This window comes from Phocoena sinus, chromosome 2 (assembly GCF_008692025.1).
Source record: "Phocoena sinus isolate mPhoSin1 chromosome 2, mPhoSin1.pri, whole genome shotgun sequence".
NCBI lineage: Eukaryota > Metazoa > Chordata > Mammalia > Artiodactyla > Phocoenidae > Phocoena > Phocoena sinus.
This window is the reverse complement of record NC_045764.1, coordinates 162421524-162440888: the sequence shown is the minus strand read 5'-3', so window position 1 is coordinate 162440888 and position 19365 is coordinate 162421524.

The following is a 19365-nucleotide window of genomic DNA, read 5'->3' as shown; positions in this document are numbered from 1 at the left end:
GCGCAGGCTCAGCGGCCATGGCATCCCTGGGTTCAGATGGTAAGGCTAGAAATCAGATGTCACTAACTCTGGTGATTTTCACTTTCCTAGCTGCCACCGAAGGGGGAAGGGCATATTTTAATCAGCGTTCCCTGGACTGTTTTTCAGCACAACCTGGTATTGCTTCAGATACCTATCCTTCTCATCTATGTGGTTAATCCAGGCTGATTTCAAGGAAGCATTATTTTCAAGCTTGATCTTGGAGTCAGCACTGGGCATAGATTGGAGGAGAAGAATCAGTATTTCAGATGGATAGAATGTTATTTGGAAATAGAAATTTTCAGGAGGCGTCTTAAAGTTTAACTTATAGTACGTTTAAATATTCAGCCTCTTACGAGTTGTGAGGCCAAAAATCAAGGGGAAGGAAAATCTCTCTGCTTTGATCTAGGACCCAGGTAGGTCAATGGTCCCTGAGAACTTCTCTAAACTCCTTACACTCTTTTCTCCTCTTAACCCATTGTGGTCCTGTTCCACTGACCTTCTTTCTGTCCCTTGACCCACCAACTTCCACTCCTCAGGGCCTTTGCACGTGCAGTCACCTCTATCTTGAATATCCTTCCCTGACTTGGCTTGGTTGGTTCCTTTCTAATCTCTTTTCCTCCACTTATAGGTCTCATTCTCAGAGAAGCCTTTCTTGATTTCCTGTGATGGCTACTTCTGATTGCTCCTCAGATGTACTTTCTACCATTCTCTACCCAGTTCTATGTTCTGAGAGGTACTGAGAGGCTTCCATGCCCTCTGGCTTCCTCTTGGGTTCAGAAGGTCAGAGGGTGGAGAGAGGTTGGGGTATTTACTCCTTGGGCTCCCTCTCTGATGAGTCACACGGGTGGGCTGTGTACCTCTACTGAGAGCTTCTGCCAAGGGATTGTTTCCTACAACCGCAGGCAACTTCCTCCCCTTGCCCTTTTGGGTTAGTAAACGTAAACTGCTAGCTTTTCTCTTCCCTCCCCCACCAAGGAATTTCACCATTCCTTGCTAGCTTCTCTCAACTCTCCTCCCACTTTTTTATGCTATAGTCTTTTTCTAAACTTTCCTCAGTTACTCTGCTTGAGTTTGCCATCTGCTTCCTGCCAGGACCTTGACTGAAATAGTACTCTATCTAAGTACATCTCCCTCCCCCATTATTTTCCTTCACTCAACATTATTTTATCTTCATGTACTTATAGTTACACATACTTTTAAATTTTGTATACTGTTTTATGCATATATCCCCTCCTGATGGTGAGTTCCATGAATATAGGAACAAGTCTTATCTTATTTACCAAGACATAGTCACTACCTGGTACTTTGTATCTGGCTCAAAAACTATTTGTTCAATGAGTGAACAAACAAATGAATGGATAACAAGATACCAGTGAGGTTGCCAGAGAAGAAGTGTCATTAATTGAGCAATTGTTATTTGCCAGGTACTTGTTAAGTGCTACCCATATGTTACCTCATTTACACAACCCAGAGGTAGATGTGATGAATGTCACTGTCATATACATGAGGAGACTGGAATTCTGGGAGGTTATGTAACTTTCCAAAGGATACAGAACTAGCAGGTAGTGGTTCCAGGATTCAAACCTGGTTCTGTCTGACTTCAGGTGCTGTGCTTTTCATCACTGCACTAAACTGGTTGGGCACTGGGAGATAGTACAGGTCCCAGGAAACACTCCCAATCTTCTTTTTGGCTGGTAGAATCCTCCATCATTTTTTCCTCTCATCCATGAGGAACTGAACCTGGCTTAAAGCTGTGCTGGGGTAGTTCTCATCTAGTGGATTCTCCCTCTTTTGTTGCCTGTGTATACCAAGGATACAGTTAATGATTCGCTCTTATGTATGTATAAGATGTGAAGAGAGGTTAATTCCATACCAAACAGAACACCTGTCAAAAAATTAGTGCCTTAGTTTTATAAATCCCCAGCCTCCCTTTGATTATTGCTGTAACTCACGCAGACAGAAGATAATCTCTAAATTATACAGAGCTTCATGATTAAAATATTTTGCCCCTTTTTAATAGTTGAAGAAGAAAGAAGATGTGGCTTTGGAGGCTCGGTGTCAAATTATGCAATAACAAGGCCATAGAGGAACATAATAAATATGCATAAAGAGACTAAAAAAAAGCATTTCTCATAGGTCCATACCATAGGAATTTGCTAGGTGTGAAATTGAAAGACTTCCCAGGGAAAATCCTTGGCCCATTTGCTTTTAAATTCACTTTTTATGCTCTTTTATTTTTTAAAAAAAAGTCTTAAGCTCCATTATTCCCTTGCAGAAGTATCTGATCAAAGGAACACTCTCAGAGCTCTGGAGCTTCCCAAATGCCAGCCTAGAGAAAATCTTTGCTGAGGGCAGGTACCTTCTGAGCTCCCTGCCAGCCTACAGTTAGGGTAGGAAACATCCTTGCCCTGGCTTTTCCTCCAAAGACCATAGCAATAACCCCAGGAAAAATCAGTCGATGAAAAGGAGTCAGAAATATTTATTGAGACCACCTGGGCTAGGCTTAGTAGGTGAGAGAATTGAAACACAGCTACACGCCTGAAGGACCTTATAATTTATCTGGGGCACTGGATGTACATCTGTCATAAAGGGTGTATGGCCGATTGGTCCAAGGAAGAAAATCTGGGGAGTTCCAAGACTGGGAGTTGAGTGCCCATTGGGGTGACTTTTGGGTGGACGTGGGGCTTAATGCCTCCTTGTAAACTGACGATCTGATCCAGAGTGTGAGAGAGGAAGGCTAGGGCTCATCAAGTGGAGAATGTCACTTCCAAAAGTTTGAAATTGGATCTGCAGTGAATAAAGCTTCTTGCTGAAGTGAAGGCAACACAGAGGCTCTAAAAAGAGTGTTTTCAGAGCCAATCTAAATTCTAGATGCCACTCTTGCTGCTTACAAGATATATGTCCTTAGTTTTTCCTTCAACTCTCAATTTTTGTCTTCCTAATACATTAAGAGGAGGAAATGGTTGGAAGAAACAATGGAGAATGAGAAGGCTTTCACTTTTCAGAATATTCTATCTGTTCTAAGAAAGCCTGCAAATTTGCACGTGGTTCAACCTCTTTGTCCAAGATTTATAACAATAGTGAAATTACTCCCATGGAGAGGCAAATCTTCCAGACCTTTTCTGCGTGTTATGCAGGTATTTTGTAACTTTGTACCATTTCAGAACTTTATAAGTTTAGGAGGGGTTGTGGATTCATTTAATGTTTTCTACATCTTAATTCAAATACTAAAGTTTTGGAAAAGTGCCTTAGACTATGTAAATATCTACAAAATTGTTTTATAGGTTTTGTTGATATCTGAGAACTTGGGTTATATAATAGTCAATTCTGTAAACAGAGTTGACTGTCAGATAAATATGACTTCGTTTTGTTTGAGATCTTTTATGAGCAGGTTGATTTCTTTAGCTCTTGTGAATCAGATCACATTTATATAGCAACAAAGAAAACAAATGAGCTAATATAACCCCTATATTTTTCATCTCACAGAACTGAGCTGAACTTTTATAGCTGATGTGTTACTGAAGTTTGCCTATTTTCTTTTTATCTAGAGGCAAAGGAGTGAGAAAATAATGATGTATTGAACAACTGTTACTACATGCTCTGTGTTGGGGGCTTACAATGATTTCTCAGTTCGTTCTCAGAATGATAATCAAGGCAGATATCACTTTTATCATCTATAAAATGGCATAACAATAATGCCTAAGTCTCAAAGACATAATTAGGATATAATAAGATAATGTGTATATAGTATTTAGCTTAATGTCTTCCCTATAGCTGTAATCATTATCATTTCAATTTTATTTACCTCACCAGTGTTATCCAATCAGTAGGAGCTATGATTAAAGCCCCCTTATAAAAAAGGCCAAAATTGATTCATACCTGTAGATAAAATAAGGAAGTCAGTTTACTTATTTATCACCACTTATGTGTAAGAAATAATCTTGTATTCAAAGCCTCCTTAAAAATTCAGTTGGATCTGGATTAATCCAAATTTAGTTGGTACACATCTAGTGCCCAAATCTTGGTTTCTAATATTATTCTTCAGTAAAAGGATCCAGGGCTTCTTGGAGGAATGGCTGATCCTAGGTCTGAGGAAGAAATACACAGGGTGAGCCTGGATCATCACGTAGTGCTAGAAAGTAAGGAAGTGCTCATAAAACAAACAAACAAACAGACAGACAGAAAACACCATAATGAGGGGCATATGTCAAAGGGACACAAGAGCTCCCAATGGCCAAAACTGGAACAATCTGAATAAGATAATAAAATAGTATTGCTTTATAACCCAAAGTATACAGTAAATATCCATGAGTCCATACTGACATAACTAAATGATTGAATAATTAAATAAAGGGGAGGAAGAGACAGCTCATAGAGAGGAATTAAAAATAATTTATGTAGATTCTTTGTAGTTCATGTAGTATGACTCTCCATCCTTAAGGGTGGGCTGTGCAGAGTGACTTCCTTCCAAAGGAAACAGTATGGACGTACGGAAAAAAGAGTCATTTTACAGAGAAGAAACTTGACAAACACTATCTCAGCTAAGTAATCAAGGTCAGCACCAACAGGGATAAGTCATGCTAATAGCAAGGATGCAAGAAAACTGTTACTTTACCTCTGTGGTCTTCTTCCTAAAAACCCATAACCCCGGTGTAGTCATAAGACAAACATTAATCAAACTCCAGTCGAACGGCATTTTATGTAATCCTGATTAGCACTCCTCAAAACTGTCAAGGTCATCAGAAACAAGGAAACTCTGAGAAACTATCGTAGTTGGGAGGAGCCACACTATGACTGGATACAGTGTAGTGTCCTGGATTGTATGCTGGCACAGAAACAGTATAGCAGGTAAACGCTGATGAAATCTGAACAAAGTATGGGCTTTATTTAATAGTAATTTATGAATATTGTTTCATTAATTATCACAAATTATAAGATGCCAATAATAGGAAAAATTGGCTGTGGGGTGTAGGGAACTCTGTATCACCTTTGCAATTTTCTATATATCTAAAACTGTTTAAAGATATTAATTAGTTTTACATAAACTTGTTGCAATTCATGTGTCCATATGTGTGTCATAAACGAAATAACCAGAAGACATTGTGGGTTTTTTTGAAATATACTTTAAGGCTGGAGAAGCTATAGAAATATGGGGGCCAGGAAGCAGGTAGCAATTTCTCTTATTTTTAGGTTATGGTTTCTAAACAGAGTATCATATATACTTAATGCCAGGTAACGTGTCAATGAAATGCCAATTATTTCTCCCACATTGCTGCTGGGGGCTATGCTGAGAAGGACGAGGGACTTTGGGAGTCCTGCTTGAAGCCCCTATCCTCACAGTTGTTCTTCGAGCTGCTAAGATCGTGGCTGTGAAAGTGATTTGTAAACTGTAGCACACAACACAAATCATTGCAATTCTCTCTTCAAGATGGGAGTTTTAGGAATTCCAGCCAAAGGGGAGCTGGGGCAAGGTTGTGATGGGTCTTGGTTCCCTGAGTAAATCCCCTGAACTTCGTTTTGTGAACAAATGGGATTCATGGGAAACCTTTTAGAGCAGGAGGGTGTCATGACCAAGCAATGCTTTGGTGCTACGAATTTGAGAATGGCAAGAAGGCCACAGCAGGATAACGGGAGTCCCATCAACTGAGGAAATGAAGCTCTAGGTCAGTGTGCCAGTCGTGATGAGAGAGAGAAAGAATACATGTGTGAGAACTCATTAAAGAGAAATTATGGAGGATTGGATGGGGAGGGGGGTGACAGGTAAAAGAAGAGGGAAAGGAAGGCGTAGATAACTTTAAGGAGGATAAATAAAAAACGAATACCATTTAAAAGAAGTAGTGATCCAGAGGAGAATGTGTATTGTGGGAAAGAATGAGTTCAGACACAGGCGTGTTGAAAAGTGAGTTGGGCTTTTCCGGTGGGTAAGTACTGTTGGCGTAGGAGCTGGGGCTGGGACGTGGGAGCCACACTGCACCTATGGATTAAGGGGATAATTCAGAGAGATGCAGAGAGATTGGCGTCTCAGGTAGTATGGACAGTGAACACCGTGGAGGAGACAGAGAAGCAACGACAAGGCAGAACCTTGTGAGGGACTCATACTGGGAAGTCAGAGGAGGATCTGCATGAAATGCTGTGCTCCAGGGCTCTGGAGGGCTCTCCATGTCAGAGCCTGAGCTGTCTCACAAACCTCTCTTGGCGCTGTCTTGCTGAGACTGGCTAAATCCGGCCCATGAATAGCTGGAAAGGGCAGCCATCTAGTGGGTCTGATCTGAGGTGAGCCTCAAATTCCCATCAGGAAGATTATCCTTCTGCTTGAGAGCCTATTTCCTTAAGGGTTCTGTTACAGGGTCAAATCAATAGGACCATCATATATTTTATCATCTAAATCAAGGCAATTTTGAGAGTGAAATGAAGTGCTATTAATAATTACAAAGGGAGATCATGGGCAAGCCAGGCCTGTCCCAGGCAAATCTGATGCATGGTTAACCTATACACCAAGATATTCACAAGGCCAGGAGAAAGTTTTGCCCAAACTATCCCATTTTTTTCAACATCTTTTGGGTGAGCTTACAGACTCTTCAACCACTCTTTCTCTTTTTCTCAAAGAGTTCTGTATATATTGATCCTTACCTATATTTGGCTGACAATTATTTTAAATGATGTAGCATTTCCCCAGGTAGTTCAAGTATTTGAATAGACTTGTGGTATGGAATATGAGAACAAAATGGACATCTCTAACATTCGATCATTTTCTTATTTCCTAAAGAAGTTTCAACGAGTAGGCAATTTGAGGATGAAATAATAAGTAGTGTGATGTTTGGGGATGAAAGAAGTTCAGGATACTTAAGGGGCAGAAAGTAATGAATCTAGGGGAGGATGCTGGGTCTTTCTGTTCCCATGTTGCTAAACTTTCTGGCATTTTCAGCTTGTAAACACTGGTCTAATAATTTTCTGATAATTCACAAAGTTCCTAGCCAAGTCTGTCTTTACCCAGACCTACATATTATGCCCAATTAACCACGTTTCACGGGCTGCAATTGATAATTAGCCATTACCCTAATACATGCTAATGCTTCAGGGAGATGGTAGCCAAAAATAAGTGGACAAGACTGCTGACAAACCACAGGGGCAAGTGGACTGGAGAACGGCTTTGCTGATTGCCCACTTAGGCAGTGAAGCATATGCCAAGCGGCTGATGAGGATTTTAATATGAAAACTCCTTTTATTCCTCATAAGATACACTAGATTAAAGGGGGTTTTACAAAGTGAAGTTCCTCTTGCACAAGAGCTCTCTCCTCACAGGTCTGTTACCTCTGATGCATCCTCATGGGATCAGAATCAGATATTAAAGTTACCAGCCAGACAGCTTCACTTGGAACTTTATGTAATTTAGTGGCTTAATCTATGGATCCTGGTGGTATCAGGTGACTTTACTACCTAAATGACTATCTAATATACAGTTGACCCTTGAACAACATGGGTTTGAACTGCACGGATACACTTGTTCATGGATATTTTTCAGTAAATACTGCAGTACTACACAATCCGAGGTTGGTTGAATTTGTGGATTTAGAACCATGGATACAGAGGGCTGACTATAATTATAGGTGGATTTTCAGCTGCTTGGAAGGTGGGTGCACCAACCCCTACGTTGACAAGGGTCAACTGTACTTGTAAAGAACTTGGGTGGAATTTGTTCCCAATAATTTGGGATATCAGGTGGCTAAGTTAAGTTATAGATTTCATTTTATAAGATGATGTGATAGTTTTATATGTCAACTTAACTGGGCCATGGGGTGCCCGGATACTTGGTCAAACACTATTCTAGGTGTGTCCGTGTGGGTGTTTCTGAATGAGATTAACAGTTAAATGGGTAGAATGAGTAAAGCAGTTCATCCTCCTAAAGAGATGGGCTCATCCAATGAGTTGAAGGTCTGAATAGACCAAAAAAGGTGACCCCGTCCAAGTAAGAGAGAAGTCCTGTCTAACTGCCTTTGAACTGGGACATTGACTCTTTTCCTGCCTTTCACTTGAACTGACACATCAGCTCCTTCTGGGTCTTGAGCCTGTGGGTATCTACATCATTGGCTCTCCTGGATCTCCAGCTTCTGACTGCAGATCATAAGACAAGACTTGTCAGCCTCCATAATCACATGAGCCAATTCCCTATCTCTCTCTCTATCTATCCATCCATCCTCCCATCTTTCCATCTTTCCTATTGGTTTGGTTTCTGTGGAAAACACTAATAGAGATGGTATTCATTTTCCAGGGCTGACATAACAAAGTACTCCAGATTGAGTGGCTTAAACAACAGAAATTTATTTTCTCACAGTTCTGGAGGCTAAAAGACTGAGATCAAGATGTTGACAGGGTTGGTTTCTTCAGAGGCCTCTCTCCTTGGCTTGTAGATGTCTACCTTCTCCCTGCATTTACATCATCTTCCCTCTGTACACTTCTGCCCTAATGTCCTATTCTTATAAAGACAGCAGTCATATTGGATGAAGGCCCACACTAGTGACCTCATTTTAACTTAATTACCTCTTTAAGACCCTATCTCCAAATATAATCACATTCAGAGGCACTGGGGGTTAAGTCTTAAACATGTGAATTTGGGGAGGGGAACACAATTCAGCCCAAAGCAAAACCTGTAAAGGAGTTAAGAGCTTCTAAGTCAGGACTTGATGCTTTAAAAGTAAATGCTGGAAATGGCCTTCATAGAAAAAAAAAGAAAGAAAGAGATTTTTAATCAGGGGGATTATGAAGTCAAACACCCTTTTCTTTAAAAGTATCTGCTATTTTCCTTAATGGAAACAGTTGAAAGGATAAGGGTGGTTGAATGACTCTAGAGATACACAGAAAGTGAGGAGATGATATAAAAAATTGTGTTTAGATTCCTAAATGGTAAGTAGAGAAATTGCAGCAGATGGTCAGAGGGCATGTCAGCTGAAAAGTAGAGGCTTTTAACTGTGTAGTTTCTCTATGAACTTCCTGCCATAAGAGTCTTCTTAAATGGGACATATACATTAACCTCTTGTATTAGTTAGGACTCCTTGATCAAAGGTGACAGAGGGCTTCCCTGGTGGCGCAGTGGTTGAGAGTCCGCCTGCTGATGCAGGGGACACGGGTTCGTGCCCCGGTCCGGGAAGATCCCACATGCCGCAGAGCGGCTGGGCCCACGAGCCATGGCTGCTGAGCCTGCGCGTCCGGAGCCTGTGCTCCGCAACGGAAGAGGCCACAACAATGAGAGGCCCACGTACCGAAAAAAAAAAAAAAAAAAAAAAAAAAAAAAAAAAAAGGTGACAGAAAGCAAACTCATTCTACTTAAAGAAAAAGGGGAATGTATTGGCAGGAATCTGGGTATTTTGTGGAAGATAAAAACAGTCAAGGGACAGGAGAAAGATAAGAAGGCAGCTAGGCTCAGCAATGACTAGAAGCAGGTGTTCAAATGTCATCAGGGCTTTTTCCTTTGTCTCCAGTTTTTGCTTCTTGCTGTCATTGACTTCAGTCTTTTCTCTCTTTTTTTTCTTTCTCTCTTTTTCCCTCCCTTCCCTCTTTCTCTTTCTTCACCAGGTCAGACAACATCCAAAGCTGTACATCATGGAGCTTTAACTACCCAGAGAATCATAGACTCTCTTTGAGATCCAATGAATACATTCCTGGGAAGGACTCAGGTTGACTCTGATTGGCCCAGAGTGGGTCAAGTATCTGCCTCTGGACCAATCAACTGTAGGCAGTAGGCAGGGCCTTATTGTATAAAATAGCTGCTTTCACAGCTGCAGTGGGAGGGAAGAAGTTGCCAGATAAAGGAGGGTAAGCAAATAGTCCTCTATACCTTGGTATCCTCTATACTTTGTGTCAGTAGTTTGTATACCTTTTAGAAAAATGATCTTCTATTATCTATGGCTCCATTTAAGGACTGTTAGACTTCTGGGTGAAGAATTGAAACAATAAACAATTTGATTTCTACAAATTAGGGAGCATTCTGGGATAGTTATGATGGATAATCAAGACACCTGGAAAGTTTCAAATTTTGTTACAAAACAAAATAAAAGAACCCAAATCAGCAGCAGTAGAGTATCTATTCTTCAAGAAGCTTTCAAAAAGTAAAACTGAATTAAATGTTTTTAGAGATAAATGTCTGAGGTCTGTTAGGTTGGCATATCAGCAGGATGAGCATGTGTTTTGTTACCTAATCCAGGACAGGTGTTTTTTTTTTTTTTTTCCTGGACAGGTTTGAAAGACAAAGGAGACACTATTAATATTTAGGCAGGGAGGTCGTGAGAACATGCATAGTCACTTTTGCTTACATTACCCATCTCTTCTTGAAGGTTGTCTACTTTTTCCATTAGAGCCCTTAATATATTAATCATAGTTATTTTAAATCCCCTGTATGATAATTCCAACATCTCTGTCACATCTAAGTCTTGTTCTGATGCTTGCTTTGTCTCCTCAGAGTTTTTGTTTTCCTTTTTGCATGCCGTGTAATTTTTTGTTGAAAGCCCAAGATGTTGGATAATAGGAACTGAGGTGAATAGGCCTTTAGTGTGGTATTTTATGCTAATTTGGTGAGGAGCTGAGTTGTGCTTGTTTGCTGTAGCTGCAGGTGCCTGAGACTTCAAATTCCTTTAGCATCCTAGTTTTTGTCTCTCCTGTTGGTTTTGGACTTCTGTGAGCACTCCTCTTCAGGGAGAGTCTGTGTCTTGCAATTCTTGCAGCTGTAATCTGCTCTTTATATTGCAGCCCTTGTGGTTTGGTGGTTAGGTATGTGGAATTATAATCATATAATCTTATGATTAAATCTCAGTTGGTTATAGTGGGTTTGTGTCTCAAGGCTGTGACATTCACAAGGGTATCTTAGCTTTCCCCCGCTGCTTAGGTGAGACAAGACGGATGGAGTGGGAGACTGTCCTTCCACCAAGAGGGGTAAGACTCTGGTGAAGTCTTTTCTCCTGGTCTTTGTTATGGAGAATATTGACAATGGTAACTTTTCCCCTCTTCCTATAAGAGCCACTAGGGGATATTTCTTGGCTCTTCACCATGAGACCATGATGGAGCTCTAAGAGGTAAAACCAAAGAAAGTATGAGGGCACCCCTAAGATTGTGGCCTTTAGGAGTTTCTCATTCTAATGCTAGTACATCCAGCCTCCAGCAACTCGTCAAAATTACCATTTGTTTCTATCAGTTTATGGCTTCAGTGACTTCTACTCCAGGTAAGCAGATCTCTGCTGTGACTCTCTGGATTCACTCATCTCCCCAGATTTTAGGGTGATGGTTTTCCTTGAGACCTCAGTTCTCTGATGGGTCCACAAGTCATTGATTTTCAGTCTTCCCACTTTTTTTTCACATTGTAAAGATGGGGGACAACTTCCAATCTCCTTATATATTGGAGCTAAAACTATAAGTCCCTCAGCATAGAAGTCTTTTTTAGTCTCATGATCAATTATGTATTTAGTAAGAGTAAAGATATTTTTTTTACATGCAAGGATTCAGATATTTTACTACCTAGACATATTGTCTGAAAAAAAATAGTAAAATTAAAAAGAAATTCAGACTTCTGTTTTTCAGAAGATGGGGTAGGCACACTTTTCTCTATCCCCCCTACTAAGTACAACTAAAAATCTTGAACATTATATATAAAGCAAACAGAAGAAAACTCTGAAACCTGGAAGGACCAGCAAAACAACTTGAAACATTTTTTTTTTGTGCCTCATATATCCCAGGGATTGAGGAAGCTGATAACCCACCCAGTAACATAAACAAGAGAGACAGAAAAAAAGAGAGACCTAACCAAAGCCTGTTCTCTTTAGCCAAAGGACTAAAAAAGGGGAAGCCTAGCAAGACAGAAGATTTTAGACAGTAACTGCTTTTCCCAAGCTAAATAACACAGAGATAACCTGATGTCCCACCACCAACCGTGCCAGCAAAGATCAGCAGGGGCTGTCTAGACTTCCTCTTTTGTCATGTTGTAATGAGGCAACCCAAGAGTCTGTCAATGTGGTGTCAGAGAGGGCCAAATAGGGAGCCAGGACTTTCACCATCGTCATATGGTAATGAGGCCGCCCCTTATTCTCTGTGTTAAGAAAGCTATGTGGAGAGCAGTGACAAGACACTGTTACCCCTCTTGACCAGGATAGGATCAGTGGAGGCCTAGTGGGCAGCTGGATCTCTTACTCTGCCCAGCAGTGATGAGGACCACCCTTCCTTAGATGTCTCTGGAGGCTGAGTAGAAAATCTGGACTTTTACTGCCAGTTGGCAATAACAAGATGATGCTTCCCCTTTCCCATGCCAGAGTGATGCCAGAAGAAGCCAGCTAACCTGGAGCATTTAAATAAGATACAGAGTATTATGACATCACCAAAATGTCCAGATTACAAAACACTTATACCAAGAACCAGGAAAATCTCAAAGTAAATTTAAAAAGATTATCAACAGATATTAACAGCAAGATGACACCGATGTTAGAATTATCTGACAAAAGTTTTAAAGAGGCCATTATAAAAACTCTTCAATGAGCATTAACGAATGAAAAACTAAAAGTCTCAGCAAAAAAATAGTAGAATATGTAAAGAAGGACCAAATGGGTATGTTAGAACTGAAACATACAATAAGCAAAATACAAAGCTTAGTGGGTGGGATGAATAGTGAACAGAGTGGGCAGAGCAAAGAATGAGTTAACATTAAGACAGAATAAATAGAAATTACCCAATCTGAAAAACAGAAAGAAAATATACTAAAAATAAAAATGAATGGAAACAAAAGGATGTGTGAAATGAAAGAGTAAACATTTGCATCATTGGAGACCTGAAGGAAAGAAGAAAAAAGGCAAGACTGAAAAAAAGCATTCAAAGTAATAATGGCTGATACCTCCTCAAATCTGGCAAAAGACCTAAATCTACAGATTCAAGAAGATGAGAAACTCAGAATAGGATAAACAGCAAAGAAATCCACACCAAGACACATCATAGTCAGACGTTTTTAGAAAACTAAAAGCAAAGAAAAAAATCTTGAAAGTGACTAGAGAGAAATGATCTAAGGAGCAACAGGAACTTGACTGAGAGATTTCTCATCAGAAACCATAAAGGCCAGAAGGAAGTGGTACAGTATTTTTTAATGCTGCAAGAGAAGAACTATCAACCCAGATTTCTATACCTAGTAAAGATATCCTTCAGAAATGAAGGGAAAATCTATATATTCGCAGATAAAGGAAAACAACAAGGATTTTTTCACCAGGAGACCTACCCTAAAATAATGCTTATAAGAATTTAATATCTCTCAAGAGAAAGGAAACAATAAAAAGAATATTAAGGAGGAAGAAAGAACATGGTAAGCAAAAATATAATAGATTTTCCTCCTTCTATTATGTTTTCTAAGTTATGTTTGATGTTTAAAGCAAAAATTATAACACTGTCTGATATGGTTCTAAATGCATGTAGAGGAAATGTTTAAGACAATTTTGCTATGAACAGAAGGTGTAAAGGGATGTAAGGTTGGAAAGGATTCTACATTTCACTCAAACTGGTAAAATTATGACACCAGTAGACTGTGATAATTAAGTTACGTATACATAAAGTAATATCTAGAACAACCACTAAAAAGTTATACAGAGTTCTACTCAAAAGCACTACGGAAAAATCAAAATGGAATTAAAAAAAAATGTTCAAGTAACTATCAGGTAAACAGGAAAAAGAAAACAGAGACCTGAAAAAACAGAGAAAAAGAAGAAAATGAAAAATAAAATGGCAGACTTAAGCCATAATGTATTAATAATTACATTAAATGTAAATAGTCTAATTACATTAATCAGAGAGATTGGCAGAGTGGATTAAAAAACATTGAGCCAACTGTATGTTATCTACAAGAAACTCACTTCAAAATAATGATATAGGAAAACTGAAGACAAAAGGTGGAAGAAGATATATCATGCAAAAATTAGTCAAAAGAAATCAGATAAATATTAATATCAGATGAAATAGACCTCAGAGCAACAAAAATTCCCAGAGACAAAGGGGAATATTTCACAATTGTAAAAGGATCAGACCACCAAGGCCTAAAAATATGAAATGTATATGCACCAAACAACTGAATCGCAAAATATGTGAAGTAAAAACTGACAGAAATAAAAGTAGAAATAGATAATTCACAAGTGTAGTTGGAAACATCAACACCCTGTCTCAAAAACTGATAAAAATAACTAGACAGAAAATCAGCAAGGATAGAGAAGAGCTTGACACCACCAATCAAGAGAATTTGACTGAAATTAATACAACACTTCACTGAACAGCAGAATACACATCCTTTTCAAGTGCCCATGAACCATATTCCAAGATAGACCATATTCTGAGTCATAAAACAACCCTCAACAAATTTAGCAGAATTAAAATCATTCAGAGTGTGTTCTCTGACCATAATGTAATCAAATGAGAACTAGCAGTGGAATGATAATAGGAAACTCCGCAAACACTTGGAAACTAAATAACGTATTCATAAGTAATCGATGGGCCAATGGAGAAGGCACAAAAGAAATAAAAAGTACAGGTACTGAGTTAATATGAAAGCACAACACATAAAAGTTTTGGAACATAGCTAGAGCAGTGCTCAGAGGGAAATCTGTAACATAAATGCCTATATTAGGAAAGATGAAAAGTATCAAATCAATAATCTAAACTACTACTTTAGGAAACTGAAAATAGAAGAACAAAATAAATCCAAAGGAAGCAGAAGGAAGGAAACAATAAAGGGAAGGAGCAGGAACTTCCCTGGTGGCGCAGTGGTTGAGAATCGGCCTGCCAATGCAGGGGACACAGGTTTCTGCCCTGGTCCGGGAAGATCCCACATGCCGCGGAGCAACGAAGCCCATGCATCAAAACTACTGAGGCTGCTCTCTAGAGCCCACCGAGCCACAGCTACTGAGTCTGTGTGCTGCAACTACTGAAACCCGTGAGCCTAGAGCCTGTGCTCCGCAACAAGAGAAGCCACCACAGTGAGGAGCCCACGCACCGTAATGAAGAGTAGCCCCGCTCACCGCAACCAGAGAAAGCCCGCGCGCGCAGCAACAAAGACCCAACGCAGCCAAAAATTAAATAAATAAATAAATTGATTAAAAAAAAATTAAGAGAAGGAGCAGACATCAATAGTATTGAAAACAGAAAAACAGCAGTGGTAAATTAATGAAACAAAAGGCTGGTTCTTTGAAAAAAATCAACAAAATTGATAATCATCTAGCAAAACTGAGAAAAAAAAGAGAGGACATAAATTGTCAATATTTGGAATGAAATAGGGCATATCATTTCAGTCCCTACTGATGTCAAAAGGATAATAACTGAATATTATGAACAATAAGAACTCTACACGCATAAATTTGACAACTTAGATGGAATGGATCAATTCCTCAAAAAACAGAAACTACCAGAATTCAATTAATATTAAGTAGATACGTTGAATAAATTTATAACTATTAAGAAAGTTAAATTTATAATTTAAGAACTCCCAAAAAAGAAATCTCCAGGCACAGGTGATTTCACTGGAGAATTCTACCAAATGTTTAAAGAAGAATCCTACACAATCTCTTCCAAGAAATAGAAGAGGATGTAACACTTCTCAACTCACTTTATGAACCTAGTATTACACTGACACAAAAATCAAAGACAGTACAAAAAAGGAAAACTAGAGACCAATAACTGTAATGAATATACATGCCAAAATCCCTAACAAAATTTGACAAATAAATTCAGTAGTTTATAAGAAGAGTGACCACATAGGGTTTATTCCAGGAACACATCAAAAAGGAACAAATTGTATTGTATATAATTATGTTTATGTCTATCTATCTATCTATCTATCATCTCTTTTTAGAGAGAGAGACCTGGATGAATCTTCAGAGAATTATAGTGAGTGAAAAAAAGCCAATCCCCAAAGGTTATATACTATATAATTCCATTTGTATAATATGATTGAAATGACAAGATTATAGAAACGGAGAACAGATTATCAGTTGTTTAGGTGGGAGAGAAGTGAATGTGGCTATAAAGGGCAACATAAGGGTTTCTTGTGATGATGGAAATGTTTTGTATCTTAATTGTTTCAATGTCAATATGCTGGTTGTGATATTGCATTGTAGTTTTGCAAGATGTTACCTTTGGGGTAAAAGTTACCTGGGATCTCTCTGTATTCTTTCTTATAAGTGCATGTAAATCTACAATTATCTTAAAATCAAAAGTTTCATAATAATAATAAAAATATCCATGGAAATGGAAGACGTGGATGCAAGGAAAAGTGGATACAACCCAGGAATACAATAAAAAGGAATCCTAGGATGATAAATATGCATTAGTCCCAAAGTCAGTCCACTTTAAAACATGGTGTAGGGAGACGCAAGAGGGAGGAGATATGGGGATATATGTATATGTATAGCTGATTCATTTTGTTATAAAGCAGAAACTAACACACCATTGTAAAACAATTATACTCCAATAAAGATATTAAAAAAAAAAAACCATGGTGTAGAGGCCTTTCTTTTGTTTTCCAGTAGGTGATACTATACCACAAGACGTGCTATATGCACAATGGAATACTACTCAGCCATAAGAAAAGGTGAAACCTTGCTAATCTTGCTATTTGCCATATGTGGATGGACCTTGAAGGTGTTATGCTAAGTGAAATAAGTTAGAGAAAGACAGATACTGCATGATTTCACTCATATGTAGAAAAAATAAAGCAAAGCAAAATTAATGAACAAACCAAACCAAACACATAGATACAGAGAACAGAGTAGTGGTTACCAGAGGGGAAGGGGATGGGGTAGGTGGAGGGTGAAATGGGTAAAAGGAGGCAACCTTATGGTGAGGGATGGAAACTAAACTTTTGGTGGTGAGCATGCCATAGTGTATATAATAATTGAAATATAATATTGCACACAGGAAAATTATATGTTTTAATCCATTTTAAAACCAAAACAACAAAACTAAAACCACTTAAGGATTCAGAAGTATGCCCAAATAAATTAATACTACTTATTTTTAAAGATAAAATAAGAAATAATTGAACACAACTTTACCAAAACCCATGAGTGTTCAAAGTAAGAGAAGAGAATGTAAAGGTATGTGAACAGGTGCTGTGATTTAATCAATAGTTCTTTTTATAATAAAATTTTAAAGATTAAACAAACAAATAAAACAAAAACAAACAAGGAAAAACAGGGAACAGTAAAATTCCTGGAGATCTGTATGAAGAAAGCTGGTCCTTTCAACCAACAGTGGAATGAAAAGACTGGGTGATCTTAGTAATACAGTGAAAGTATATTGTTAAATTATTTTATATTTTTTATAATTAATAATATTTTATATTATTTTGATTAATATTTATTAAGCCCCTATTATGTGCTCTATAAATTATAATGGCCATTGGATATACAGGCACACCTCAGAGGTGTTCTGGGTTTGTTTCCAGACCACCGAAATGAAGCGAGTATTGCAATAAAGCGAGTCACATGAACTTTCTGGTTTCCCAGTGCATATAAAAGTTATGTATACACTATACTGTAGTCTATTAAGTGTGCAATAACATTATGTCTAAAAACAATGCACATACCTTAATCAAAAACTACCTTACTGCTAACACATACTGGTCATCATCTGAGCCTTCAAGTTGTAATCTTATAATAGTGACATCAAAGATCACCGATCACAGATCATCATCACAAATATAATAGTAATGAAAAAAGTTTGAAAGGTTGCAAGACTTACCAAAATGTGACACAGAGACAGGAAGTGAGCAAACACTGTTGGAAAAACGGTGCTGATAGACTTGTTGGATGCAGGGCTGCATTCCCAGATGCCCCCCTCCTCCCCGCCCCCACCCCGCCGTGAGGCCCTATGAGTCTTCACTGCTCTTTCCCACAGTGCTCTTGGCTTGTTTTCAATTTGTAAAACACACAGTATCAACAAAGTACAGCAAAGCAAATCCCGATGAAACCAGGTATGACTGTAGCATAAGAGATGTGGCAGATACAGGTTTTTGTGGCCTGCAGCATCTACAATTTGGGGGACTCTCAACGAAAAAAAATAATAGATTATGGATATGAAATGCCTGTAGCCCCCTTGAGAGAGGCCCCTGCTACTCAGGGGTCCCTGCAGCGTAACTGTGTCATTAGCTCGACGATGGGTATGCTTCTGCACAGAGTACTCTGTTGGACAAAAGTGACTCTTGGCTGGTTGACCTGGGTTCGGCTGCTGAGAGAGGAGGATTCAGGAGATGGACAACTATAGAGAGTGGAGCCGTTCTGTCCCTGGACACTGGCTGGCTGGGGATGATGGGGCGACACTGTTTGTGCCCAGCAGTGTCTTGACCTGGCCCCTGGGCTCACAGCCCTCCCCTCTGAGTGAATGGGCAGCATGAAGCAAAATGCCAAAGCCTCTCTTTTTTAAGAGCAGTGCAGCTCGTTGGTCAGGGACAACCGTATTTTCTTTCATGGCTTCTTAGGAGCCACAAATGAATGGAAGTAGTATGGCTTTTTTAGAGGACTGTTTGTTTCTTTCCCTTTCCTGATTTATGCAGAAAACCCACAGAAAGAAGACACAGGGCACAGAGGGAGAGAGAGAAGGACATGCAAGCATTTAAAAATCTGGACTGTACATCACAGTGGAAGAACTGGAGACCCCACAGATGCTGAGATGTGTCTAAGTGGCTTTGCTGGTCTCTCTGCAATGCACAGGGAAGTAGATGTGTTCCTTGTGAAATCTGAGGTGGAGACATCCCGTGAGCTGCTCCGATCTGCTGTGGTGGGATCAATGAAAAAAATCGTCCTATTTGGTGGTAATCTGAAAATGAAGCCATATCCAAGAGTTGAGACCATTAGCGCCGAGGTTACACCTTGTCCAGGCGACGGGTCTTTTGCCCTCCAGTCTTTCCTGCCCACTATTTTGTAACTTTAGGGTCCCTGACGTGACAGATAGTTTAATCACTTTTTAGTTAATTATGATTACAGATCATTTTGTTCCTTGGATATTGTGGTGGGTTGAATGGTGGCCCCTAAAATGTATATCTCCATTTGCATCCCGAGAATCTCTGAATGTGACCTTATTTGGAAAAGGGGTCTTTGTAGATGTAATTAAATTAAGGATCTCAAGAGATCGTCCTGGATTTTCACAAGTATCTTCGTAAGAGACACACAAAAGAGAGACCCACAGAGAGGGTACCAAGAGGGAGGCAGAGACTGGAGTGATGCAGCCACAAGCCAAGGACTCACTGGAGGCTGAAGGAGGTGAAGAACGGATCCTCCCCTGGAGCCTTCAGAGGGAGCACGGCCCTGCCCACACTTTGATTTCTGACTCCTGGCCTCCAGAAGT